This window comes from Zea mays, chromosome 3 (assembly GCF_902167145.1).
Source record: "Zea mays cultivar B73 chromosome 3, Zm-B73-REFERENCE-NAM-5.0, whole genome shotgun sequence".
In the NCBI taxonomy this organism is placed as follows: domain Eukaryota; kingdom Viridiplantae; phylum Streptophyta; class Magnoliopsida; order Poales; family Poaceae; genus Zea; species Zea mays.
In genome coordinates, this window is record NC_050098.1 from 26,659,780 (window position 1) to 26,673,924 (window position 14,145).

Sequence of the window (14,145 nt, forward strand, 5' to 3'; positions counted from 1 at the left end):
TTGGTGGCGGCGACCTCCTGCTCTCCCCGAATGACAAGCACCGCCGCGATTCTACCAGTCAGGCAGATACACGCCAAGCTCCGCCCACTCCGTCGCGACGAGGATAGCTCAAGGTAAAGTTGGGAGGAGGTGACGATTCGAGATGGCGAACAGAGAAGGGTTTCTATTACCCAGGCGATAAAGGAGGAGGTTGGGGCTTATAGCCGGGCGGGGAGAGAATTCACGTCGTTCGGCCCATGGCCGGATTCCTCGCGCTGACCACGGAGTAGTTTGTTGCGGCACCAGCAGTATTCACGCGCAGGAAGCGGAGGAGTTGTTGGGGAGGAAGCTTGAGGAACTGGCCCCGGCCGCGTGCACGCATTGGTTTAGAGGATCACGGAGGTGAAAGGGGGTCCTGGCCCTTTTAAATCCCACAACAGCCACCATCGCGCCGATCACGCAAACGGCGCAGAAATCGGATCTCAGCGGCTACTGTTCTGAACTCCATGGGTTGACGAAGACGAGCTGAGGCGTTGGGTCCACACGCCAGTGGCAGTGATGCCAGAGCCCATCCGTCGGTGACTGGGAAACGCGTGGTCAAAACGGTGGGGGCCAAACGTCAGCGAGCACGCAGTTACTACAGAGAACCGACAAGTGGGCCCCGCACGTAAGTGGGTGCCCGTGGTGGGACTTGGGCTGGCGCGAATTGGACCGAGTTGGGCCGAAACCAGTACCTGGGCCGCGCGCGCTTTTATATTTTCTTTCTGTTTTTCTTTTTATTTTCCATTTTCCTTTTCTCTCTTTTCGAATTCCATTTGAATTCCAATTTAATTCAAACCCTTGTGGAGAATTTGGACTTAGGTCAAATATGGCAGTTGAATACTCTAGTATGGGATGACTCCATTATTTAATTTTTTTTTCTGCACCGTATAGTATTATTCTTCTTTCTTTTCTTGATTATTTTTCTCATTCTTAAATATTCAAAATAGGTATTAAATCCCCCAATTTGGGACATTAATTTATTTCCTTAATGTGATTAATATTTGTTTACTAAATGCACATACAAACAAAACCAACATGATGCACAAATTATTTTAGCTATTATTAGTTAATTACTGGCTTTTCAATGTGGTGTTCACATGTTTAATTGAACAATGGCAAAACACATAAGAGATTTCTCTCCTTTAATATAGCTTACAGTTTTGGGTGTTACAGCAACTAACTAAATTTAGTAAGTCTATTTAGAGAACCATTAGACAAACATTATTCTATTCACTTCTTAAATTAAAGATTTAGAGAGTTATTTAGAGAACTATTGGAGTTGCTCTAATAGAGCTAAGCGTTTGGTTATATTAGGAAAGTTAAAAGAGCTAAACTATACGGTAGTTATCTTCTATTTATACATAATTTATTATTCCACATTTTATTTTCTATTCCTCTCACATTAAGTGTAGCTACAAATGAGGGGTTTTTTGGGCTTCCCAGGAACAATCTACCGTTTTAAGGTATCTGTTGAAGAAATAATTAAAATTTACCACCACTAATTTTTTAGATGCCTCTTAAAACTGATTTTGAGGAGTCATTTTCTAGGGAGCACTTAGAGATTCTCTTAGTCAAGCTAAAAGAGCTAAACTATACGGTAGTTATCTTCTATTTATCCATAATTTATTATTGCACATTTTATTTTCTATTCCTCTCTCATTAAGTTGTTATCTGAGCCCATCACTATTAGAGACAAGCTTTCTTCTCTCTCTCCTCCCCGTAGAGATGGAGTGGCATTTTCACAATAAAAATCCTATATGTGTCCAGAGATCATAAGAATAATGTGTTATCAAATGAAATGTAATTGCATTGAGCACATAGAGCTAGAGTGCCCTTCATCCCAAAATAAACGAGCATCTCATACTTCAAGGATTCAGCAAATCTTAATTTGGAGTACTGATATGCAAAAAATCACTAACGTTTAAGGTATCTAATAGATACTGCTGGGTTAATCACGTTATTTTTTTATAATTAACATTTTTAAAGATACAAATATTAATATTATTTTTTATAAATTTAGTTAAGTTTGAGATTGGTTGTCTTCTTTGATATATATACGAGATGTACACTTATTTTAGCATGGAGAGTGTATACTATTTCATACCTAAAGATCTAATCTAAACAACAGTGAGCAATGTGAATATATAAATTGAGCTAAAACTTAAAAGTGGTGTTGAAGAACAACGGTCCCTTTTTCAAAAGATTGAGCACAAATCGACAATGCTCAGTCAATCAGGTCCATCAATATGGCTGAGGACCCCAGGAACCGGACGGACCCACGCTCAGATGCCAGGAAAAAGGTCCAAAATAAACAGGAAAACATTAATGTGCCTTAACTTTTTTTATTTCCAGGAGAAACCATTATTGCTCCGACTATAAATTGAGCTGGTCCACGAACTGAGCTAGCATTCAAGCAAAGAGACAACGAAGAAACCGAGGGAATTTCTTTCTGAAGATTCATTTTTTTTACAGCAAGGACGAGCATTTCCTTATGCATGCAGAACCGCAAATAGGGCCCAGCATATTCTTTTTCTTCTAGTCTCTTCGTTTGTTTTACTCTCACTGGATCCAGCTGGACAAAATCACAGCAGGGTGCTGCTGCGTCCTGGAGCAGCAGCATCGGATTATGCGGGCAATTATATTAGCACCAATTGAACACTCCTTTTTTAAAAAATAAAAACTGATGTTTATTTAGTGTCAAGAACTCTTTTTAAATTGCTTGACGAACCCTGAATTTTGACTAACATATAACCTCTGCTATCAGTTTACACGATACCAAAAAGGTCCATATATAGATTTTTTTATTATAAATTAGAGGTGCTAAAAGGACTCAACGATTAATTTTCAGATAGAAATAAATTTTAAAAATTCTTACAATAATACTCACAAATACTCCTTTAATTTGGTAGGCTCTTATCATCATCACAAATAGATTCAACCTGTTTCGTAAAAGTTACCCATTCAATCTAGTCTACTTCGTAAAAGTTACTCACCTTTGTAATTGTGAGTAACATCTACAATTGTAACTAAACTGCCCACCTTTGTTGTTAGAAACAAAGATTAAAAAAAATCTCTAAACTTTCTACATTATATAAGAGAATTTAAAATAATCTCAAATTTTGTTATAAAGCCACTGTCATGAAAGGTAATGTAAAGTAACATACAAATTTCTTGTATGTCAATAGGAAACATGATATTATTAGGAAAGATGACTGAATAACCATAAGCCACTGTCAAAATTAAAAGTAAGCATAACACTAGTGTTATTGTGCGCCAGCCACTGCAACCATTGCGGCAAATATTCGTTTCAATAGTTTATGAAGCATGAAAAAATAATGTATATTCCCTTATTAGCAGTGCACGTAGTAATGGTTCTTAGAATTCAGTTTAAACTATATATGTTAATCTCCAGGACGACAAATTTTATAATTTGTTTTATATTAATCAAAATAAAGAAGGGTTTTCTTAACGCAGAATATGAAGTAAGCACTCATCATGCGATATGAACTGGACAGTGGTTGGTTGCTTCATAAATAATATCCAGGGCAGCAGTACACATTTAACTCTCACTGCTACGTATGTGAAGCTTCTGACCAAAGGCTTGCACGGCAACTCGAGTCCAAACGGCATGGCAACAAAACCCATGCAAGGCCGTTCAGCTCGCCATCACTCCGTTGCCAGCTCAAGGACGGCACAAAGTAGGAGAGCTCCATGATGCTGGAGGAGCAGAGCGTCACTCTCATTCAGTCTCAGTTACTCGTGCTGCAGTGGTACGATAAAGAATGTCCCAGTAAATGTCTCCAACAATCTGATCCCCACCTGACCCTCCGATGATGCATATGCAGTGTTTCCCTTCATTCTTGTGTACAACCACGTCCTTCTCACGGCTGGCTATGTACATCTTCCGGGGATATTCATTATTATCTAAAAATAATAATCTCATGGCCTGTTAATTTTGTTTCTCTTGATTATTTGATAGAGTAAAAGCTGATTGTGCGATGATAATAATATTTTTGATAATAATTGGAGTGACGGGAGAGATCTGGATTATTACTATATATGGCACCTCACCTCATGGAATTAAATATGATCCCTTGTTCTTTTGATTGGGCGAGATGAGATCTTGAGAAACAACCATGCATGGGAACAGAGATATCAGTTCCAGCTCAAAAACAACTAAAAGCAGATGATCACATCAATCAATCAATCAAATACTCCCCTCTCTGTACCACGCAACTTGCCATGCTTTGGTGTTCGAGTATGAGGCCCTTGTTTATTTTCTGCAGGAGTCATCTTGGATGGCTCATCTCGATCCACATTTTAAAACTACTAATGCCGCATTACATCAAGTGGCCATCTGCAGGCTGCTGGCATCGGTAGAAGGAAGTTTCTATGGAGGAGCAGAAGATGCCCTCGATGCAAGAAGATAGATACTGTAAAGTACATGCATCAACATAACATATATAATGCGTGTTTGTGCTATGTACGTTAACTCCATTTGATTCTGTCTCCTACTTTGAGTAACACAAAAGTACACATATACCGGGCCGTCAGGAGACGTGCATCGGAAACTAATGGAATGTAAACAAAGTTCAGACGGCTTCCAATGCATTTTTAAACCTCAGCACTGCCTCTTCCCTCTTTCTCATCTCGAAATCACAAAATTACTTGTTTCGAGGCTGCCGTAATTTGTCATAATCATGATTGTGTCATGCATGGCTCGCCGTTAAACGCAACAAAAAAAATGTAATGCTAGTGCGCAAAAGAATGGAGAAACTGATTTCTTATCATAGCAGTTCATGGGAAATATATGTTGGAGAAAGAAAATTAGTCTACTAGGGTTTAAAATTTGTACGAGAAGAAAAGGTACTAGCTTGTATGGAAATATATGCTGGGAAAAAGGTACTAGCTTGTATGGAAATATTATGGAATTGCATCTTCTTTTGATATCTCTTCTCTTAACGCCTTTTTGTTTTTCCTATCATTATCGTTTGAGTTATATTTCTTGATCTTGAAGTTGTTTTTCTTGGGCTTAGAGCTTTGATGAGAAAGATGACTAAGTTCACCATAATTATAATGATATATCTTTAACATGAGCTTTATTTTTCTACTAGTGAATAATTTCTTCTTTTCTTGAATCAAAGTTGATGCCTTCTTTGTTCAGGTTATTAAGCATATTAGTGGTGTTATTTACCATAAGTGCAAGATTCACATCATTCACTTCACCATTTCTTGAGCTTTCAGTGTCTTCTTGCACTTTAACCGTGCCCTTCTTCTCATGGTTAGTTTTGAGGGCCAAATTCTTCTCCATGTTTGAAGAAGAGCCATCATGATCATTGACGTCGATGTACATTTCATGTGTTGATCATCCCCAAGATTTGAGTTGTTGTTTTGGTGGATAGATCAATTTGATGAAGCATTAGGCATATAGTAAGTAGGAAATCAACTAATTGTGAGTCAATGTAAACCAGGTGAACTACCCCAAACAACGATCACCCATCATTCTAGAAACATATCTAAAATTGATACTAGTTGAAATTCTCAAGATTTATCAGATTTTGCAACAGATTACAAATTTCAGTGAAAAGCATGTGAATACGAGAGGTTGTAAGCATTGTCATTATCTAACTTTTCAACCAGGTGTAACCTATGCAGGAAAGCAATCAGAAGCTAAAGACACTTGTATTGATCATCCACTATCCTGCTCGAGTTCATCCAAAAGTGCGAATGGAAGCAGTCTTAATACAAAGTTGTGGTGACAAATGCAACCCATCTCGATCTTTATGAATTTTTCACTTATCTTGATTTTGATTTAAGCACAATTTTAATGAATTAAGACAGTGAATGACTCAAAGCATGAGACATAACCACCTAGCATACTAGTGCAAATGCTAGGTGCCAATCTCAATGGTGAACATGTTTTGGATCCAACAAGTAATAGTCATGTTCACAATTATGAAGACAAGCTTAGCTCAACAATATTGTATCAATATGAGCAAATAGAACCTAAGCATGTCATAGCATCATCATGTACACAAAGAACATACTACTAGGAGCATAGTCACATTCTAGTAGATATACAAGTGAAGCTCAAAATACTACATGAGATGCAGATATAATACAAGAATCAAGAGAGGAACACTAAAATCTATATGAAAAGCAGCAAAAAAGGAAAACCCAAAAGGGAGCCCTTGATCAAAAAGGTAAGCATACACCTAATTCCCCTCGCAAGTGTGCAAAAGTGGACTAATCAAGGGGTTTGGTCAAAATGTCAGCAAACTACTTGTGGGTATCAATGTGGCGCAAATCGATATCGCCTTTCACATAATGATAACGAAGAAAGTGAAAACGAACATCGATGTGCTTGGTCTTCGAATGCATCACAAGATTCTTGGCAACACTTACGGCACTCATGCTATCGCAAAGCAGAGGCACATGATGAAAATCCAAGCCAAAATCCCATAAAGTGGCCATCATCCAAAGCAACTATGAGCAACACCTAGCGGCAGCAACATACTCAGCCTCTATGGTAGACTTTGCAATGCTAGACTGTTTGTGTGAAGACCAAGAAACCAATGAAGTCCCCAAAAATCGACAAGTCCTAGAAGTAGACTTGCGCTCCAAGTGACATCCTGCAAAATCATCATCTAAATAACTGCACAAAGAAAAAATGGAAGACGAAGAGTGCCACAAGCCAAACTCAGGAGTGAAACGCAGGTACCTCATAATCCGCTGGACTGTCTGTTGGTGAGAGGTGCGTGGGGAAGCCTAGAAACGAGCGCATAGACACACTGCAAAGTGTATGTCCGGCCTCGTCGCAGTCAACTAAAGGAGGGAGCCAATCATGCTCCTGTACTCCTTCTGGTCCACGGGCTCACCGTCCTCATTAGCATCAAGTGTTCTCGTGGTGGACATGGGCGTCGAAAGAGGCTTGGCCTCACCCATGTCGAACTTATTCAGGACTTCCTTTGTATACATTCCTTGATGCATAAAGGTCTCGTCTTGGGTCTGCTTGATTTGCAGCCCAGGAAAGAAGTTCAGCTCGCCCATCATGCTCATATCAAACTCTATGCTCATAGTATCTGAAAACTTAGAAACAAGTGCATGCTAAGAGCCACCAAATATAATATTATCCACGTATATCTGGACTAAAAGGGTATCATTGCCATGCTTGAGGAGAAAAAGAGTTCTGTCCACAGAGCCAAGTTTAAAACCCTTTGAAAGCAATAAAAAATTCAAACACTCATTCAGGCTCTAGGGGCTTGTTTCAAACCATACAAATTCTTTTGGAGTTTAGAAACATGGTTTGGAAACTTGGAACTCTTAAAACTAGGGGTTGCTTCACATAAACCTCTTCCTTTATATACCCATTCAAAAAAGCGCTTTTGACATACGGAGAGGAGAACTTATGGTCCAATCCTAAAGAAGCACAAATGGTCTCAAAATGAGTATTCTTGAATTTTATGTCATTCTCACTGTGAATTGCTCTCATAGCATTTTTGGGAATCATTTTGCAACCTAAGAATCAAATATCGAGCATGAGTAAAAGCCTCATTCTTCACCCTCATGAAGAACACCCAAGAATAGCGAGAAAAGTCATCAACGACCACAAGAACATACCACATTCCCCCGAAAGAGCAAACCCGAGCTGGACCAACAATGTCCATATGAAGCAATTCGCCGGGTTGCGAAGTCATCACCTTGGTGACCGGGAAATGGGATGCAGCAATCATCTTGCCATGACGACAAGGGTGACAGATAAGATCTTTCTCAAATTTCAACTTGGGAAATCCTTGGATGAGGCCAAGTGAGCTCAGTCTACAAAAAAGATCAAAGCTCAAGTGACCTAGCTCTTATGCCACTTCTAAATCAAAGAGGAAGATCTTGTCAAGAAACATCGAGAAGGGTTAGAAGACTATGCAAAATTAGCTTGAAAAACTCGACCAAATTGGGAATTCGACAAACAAGATCCCCCTAAGCATCTAAAACTTGAGAAAGGCCCTTGTAAAGTGCACTTCATAGTCATCCTCAAGGAGTTGCGAAATCAAAAGCAGATTGAAATGCTAATTTGAAACAAAGCAACATCCTTGAGGACAAAAACTCTTGTTCACTCGAATGGAGCCACAAGAGACAACCTTACCTCTCAAATATCCTCGAATGTGATGTATTCCTTACCAATCATGGGGTCGAAGCCGAAGAACCATTTGTTGCTTCCAGTCATGTGGCGCAAATAGCCGAAATCCACGAGCCATGTGTTCTCTAGACCTCTGTTCTGCATTAATAGAAAGACCTGGGGTAAGTAAACTATGAAGAATACCGGTGCTGCGGCATTTGCCCTTGAAAAGTGTTAGGGAAAACACCAAACATCCATGGTCCCGAAGGGGAAAGCGATCACCACGAGAATGAAAGTGTGGCCCACTAGGGAAGTAAGAACCAAAACCTCTGCCATAGGGTCCTTGGCCATGTGGCACACGACTAGCACCCCATCAGACAAGACCATCCTATGGTCTCACTGCCAGAGGTCTAGCAACAAGAGGCAAAGCACCTCTAGGCCTCGTAGGTGAGAGCACTTAGAGGGGGGGTGAATAGGTGATCCTGTGATACTCAAAACTTAAGCCACAAAACTTGGTTAATCGTTAGCACAATAATTGCCAAGTGGCTAGAGAGGAGTCAAAACACAATAACCACAAAAGATCAATCACAGAGATGGCACGGTGGTTATCCCGTGGTTCGGCCAAGACCAACGCTTGCCTACTCCACGTTGTGGCGTCCCAACGGACGAGGGTTGCAATCAACCCCTCTCAAGCGGTCCAAAGACCCACTTGAATACCACGGTGTTTTGCTTGCTTTTCTTAATCCCGTTTGCGAGGAATCTCCACAGCTTGGAGCCTCTCGCCCTTACACTTGAAATTCACAAAGAAGCACAGAGCAAGGGGGATTAGCAACGCACACAAGACACAAGAATCAAAGTGTCAACACGCACACAAGTCGCAACAAGAGCTCTCAACACAACCCAATGAGTTCACAACTCCACTAGAGCTCTATATGCTATCACAATGAAACAAATGCGCGGAATCGAGGTCTTGGTGCTTAGGAATGTTGTAGGAATGCTTGGTGTCCTCCTCCATGCGCATAGGGGCCCCTTTTATAGCCCCAAGGCAGCTAGGAGTCGTTGAGAGCATTCTAGGAAGGCTGATCTTGCCTTCTGTCGACTGGCGCACCGGACAGTCCGGTGCTCGATTTCTTTCCAAAAATGGCGCAGTCGACCGTTGGCAGCCTGAGAGCCGTTGGCGCACCTGACATGTCCGGTGCACACCGGACAGTCCGGTGCCCCCTTCTAGCCGTTGGCTCGGCCACGTGTCCCGCGCAGATTGCGCGGCCGACCGTTGGCCCTGCCGACCGTTGGCACACCGGACAGTCCGGTGAATTATAGCCGAACGTCGTCGGTGAATTCCCGAGAGCGACCACTTCGCTCGAGCCAGCCTGGCGCACCGGACACTGTCCGGTGCACCACCGGACAGTCCGGTGCACCTAGACTCAGCAGAGTCTTGGCTGCTCGAGCCAAGACATTTCCAAGTGGATTTTTCCTATTTCCAGCACTTAGACACAATACATTAGTCCATAAAACAATGTACTAAGTTTGAGAAACATACCTTTATCCTTGATTTGTACTTTGTCCACCTTTTTACACTTAGGCACATGTGTTGGACACTAAACCACCAAAATACTTAGAAATGGCCCAAGGGCACATTTCCCTTTCAATCTCCCCCTTTTTGGTGATTTATGCCAACACAACATAAAGCAAGTAGAACAAGTACAAAATCAATTCAAATAAGAACTCAAAATTGTTTTGATTCAATTTTGACATATATGGATCACTCTATGCCACCACTTGGTTTGTTTTTGCAAATCAAACTCAAATTCCTATCTCTAAGTCAAATCCACTTGTAGAGACATAAAGAGAGGTATTACATAGAAATTTGATCAAGGATTTCAAAAACTCCCCCTTTATCCCATAATCAACACTTCTCCCCACAAGAGGCCAACTTTTGACATAAGAGACAATAAAAGAGTTTTGACAAACCAAAAGCTCTAATCTACTATTTTCAAAATTCAAGTGGTAGCTGATCCATCTATTGCTTTGGCCTTTATTTTCTCCCCCTTTGTCATCAAGCACCAAAATGGGATCAAGCTTGGCCCTTAAACCCCATTGCCTCACCAAAATCTTCAAATAAGAACACAAAGGCAATAAGAGTACATGAGATGAACTTGGAATAAGTTACCCTCTCATCGGAGTGCAGTGGAAGTCTTTCATGGTCCAAGTCCACCTTTTCCCTTTCAAACCTCCTTTGAGACTAAAACAAGCAAACTCAAGCATATGGTTAGTCTCAAAGGGTCAAGTTGTAACACAGCTCCCCCTAAATATGTGCATCACTTGCACGAGGACTTGTGAGGTCCGGGAAGTGTTTGTACAACTTGAGCACCATAGTAAACAACAAAATGCATAAGGAACATGATCAAGGGCATAAACACATGTATGCTATAAATTAATCCAAGTTCCGCGAATCTAGGACATTTAGCTCACTACGCAGCCTGCAAAAGGTCTTTTCATCTAAAGGCTTAGTGAAGATATCGGCTAGCTGGTTCTCGGTGCTAACATGAAACACTTCGATATCCCCTTTTTGCTGGTGGTCTCTCAAAAAGTGATGCCGGATGTTAATGTGCTTTGTGCGGCTGTGCTCAACAGGATTTTCCGCTATTCGGATAGCACTCTCATTGTCACATAGGAGTGGGACTTTGCTCAGATTGTAGCCAAAGTCCCTGAGGGTTTGCCTCATCCAAAGTAGTTGCGCGCAACACTGTCCTGCGGCAACATACTCGGCCTCAGCGGTGGATAGGGCAACAGAATTTTGTTTCTTAGAGTTCCACGACACCAGGGACCTTCCTAAGAATTGGCACGTCCCCGATGTACTCTTCCTATCGACCTTACATCCAGCATAGTCGGAATCTGAGTACCCAATCAAGTCAAAGTTAGACCCCTTTGGATACCAGATCCCGAAGCAAGGCGTAGCGACTAAATATCGAAGAATTCGCTTTACAGCCACTAAGTGACACTCCTTAGGATCGGATTGAAATCTAGCACACATGCATACGCTAAGCATAATATCCGGTCTATTAGCACATAAATAAAGCAAAGAACCTATCATGGACCGGTATGCTTTTTGATCAACGGACTTACCTCCTTTGTTGAGGTCGGTGTGTCCGTCAGTTCCCATCGGCGTCTTTGCGGGCTTGGCGTCCTTCATCCCAAACCACTTTAGCAGATCTTGCGTGTACTTTGTTTGGGAGATGAAAGTGCCGTCCTTGAGTTGCTTCACTTGAAACCCAAGGAAGTAGTTCAACTCGCCCATCATCAACATCTCGAATTTCTGCGTCATAACCCTGCTAAACTCTTCACAAGACTTTTGATTAGTAGAACCAAATATTATGTCATCGACATAAATTTGGCACACAAAAAGATCACCATCGCACGTCTTAGTGAAAAGAGTTGGATCGGCTTTCCCAACATTGAAAGCATTAGCAATTAAAAAGTCTCTAAGGCATTCATACCATGCTCTTGTGGCTTGCTTAAGTCCATAGAGCGCCTTAGAGAGCTTACACACGTGGTCGGGGTACCGTTCATCCTCGAAGCCAGGGGTTGCTCCACGTACACCTCCTCCTTGATCGACCCGTTGAGGAAAGCGCTCTTCACATCCATTTGGTACAACCTGAAAGAATGGTGAGCGGCATATGCTAGCAAGATACGAATTGATTCTAGCCTAGCCACAGGAGCGAACGTCTCCTCAAAGTCCAAACCTGTGACTTGGGCATAACCTTTTGCCACAAGTCGAGCCTTGTTCCTCGTCACCACCCCGTGCTCGTCCTGTTTGTTGCGAAACACCCATTTGGTTCCCACAACATTTTGCTTGGGACGAGGTACCAGTGTCCAAACTTCATTGCGCTTGAAATTGTTGAGTTCCTCCTGCATGGCCAACACCCAGTCCGGATCTAGCAAGGCCTCTTCTACCCTGAAAGGCTCAATAGAAGAGACAAAGGAGTAATGCTCACAGAAATTAACTAATCTTGAACGAGTAGTTACTCCATTGCTAATATCACCCAATATTTGGTCGACGGGATGATCCCTTTGGATCGTCGCTCGAACTTGGGTTGGAGGTGCCTGAGGTGCTTCTTCCTCTTCAACTTGATCATCCTGTGCTCCCCCTTGATCATGCGCCTCTACTTGAGGTACCTGTTCGTCATCTTGGGTTGGGGGATGCACCATAGTTGAGGAAGACGGTTGATCTTGCTCCAATTTTTCCTGAGGCCGTACATCTCCAATCGCCATGGTGCGTATCACGGCCGTTGGAACGTCTTCTTCATCTACATCATCAAGATCAACAACTTGCTCTCTTGGAGAGCCATTAGTCTCATCAAATACAACGTCGCTAGAGACTTCAACCAAACCCGATGATTTGTTGAAGACCCTATACGCCTTTGTATTTGAATCATAACCTAATAAAAAACCTTCTACAGCTTTGGGAGCAAATTTAGAAGTTCTACCTTTCTTCACAAGAATATAACACTTGCTCCCAAATACACGAAAATAAGACACGTTGGGTTTGTTACCAGTTAGCAGCTCATATGAAGTCTTTTTGAGGAGGCAGTGAAGGTAGACCCTGTTGATGGCGTGGCAAGCCATGTTTACGGCTTCCGACCAAAAATGCTCGGGGTCTTGAACTCTCCAAGCATAGTCCTCGCCATATCAATGAGCGTCCTGTTCTTCCTCTCTACTACACCATTTTGCTGAGGTGTGTAGGGAGCGGAGAACTCGTGTTTGATCCCCTCCTCCTCAAGGAACTCCTCTACTTGAAGATTCTTGAATTCAGACCCATTGTCGCTCCTTATCTTCTTCACCTTGAGCTCAAACTCATTTTGAGCTCTCCTTAGGAAGCGCTTGAGGGTCCCTTGGGTTTCAGACTTATCCTGCAAAAAGAACACCCAAGTGAAGCGGGAAAAGTCATCAACAATAACTAGACCATACTTACTTCCTCCTATGCTCAGATAGGTGACGGGTCCGAAGAGGTCCATATGCAGCAGCTCCAGAGGTCTTGAAGTGGTCATCACATTCTTGCTGTGATGTGCTCCTCCCACATGTTTACCTGCTTGACAAGCTGCACAAGGTCTATCTTTTTCGAATTGCACGTTAGTCAAACCTATCACGTGTTCTCCCTTTAGAAGCTTGTGAAGGTTCTTCATCCCCACATGTGCTAAGCGGCGATGCCACAGCCAGCCCATGCTAGTCTTAGCAATTAAGCATGCATCTAGACCGGCCTCCTCTTTTGCAAAATCAACTAAATAGAGTTTGCCGTCTAATACACCCTTAAAAGCTAATGAACCATCACTTCTTCTAAAGACAGACACATCTACATTTGTAAATAGACAATTATATCCCATATTACATAATTGACTAACAGATAGTAAATTATATCCAAGAGACGCAACTAAAAACACATTAGAGATAGAGTGTTCATTTGATATTGCAATCTTGCCTAAGCCTTTCACCTTGCCTTGGTTCCCATCACCGAATATGATTGAATCTTGGGAATCCTTATTCTTGACGTAGGAGGTGAACATCTTCTTCTCCCCCGTCATATGGTTTGTGCATCCGCTGTCGATAATCCAGCTTGAACCCCCGGATGCATAAACCTGCAAGGCAAATTTAGGCTTGGGTCTTAGGTACCCAACTCTTGTTGGGTCCTACAAGGTTAGTCACGATTGTCTTAGGGACCCAAATGCAAGTTTTATCACCCTTGCATTTTGCCCCTAATTTCCTAGCAACTATCTTCCTATCCTTTCTACAAATAGCAAAGGAAGCATTTAAAGCATGATAAATTGTAGAGGGTCCATTCATAACTTTTCTAGGAACATGAACAATATTCTTTCTAGGCACATGATGAATATTTTTCCTAGGCATATCTCTACCATGCATATAGGAAGAACTGGGAGCAAACATAGCATAAGAATCATAGGCATGTGAATCAAAAGCATTACAACTCCTATTAGACTGTCTTCTATCATTGTACA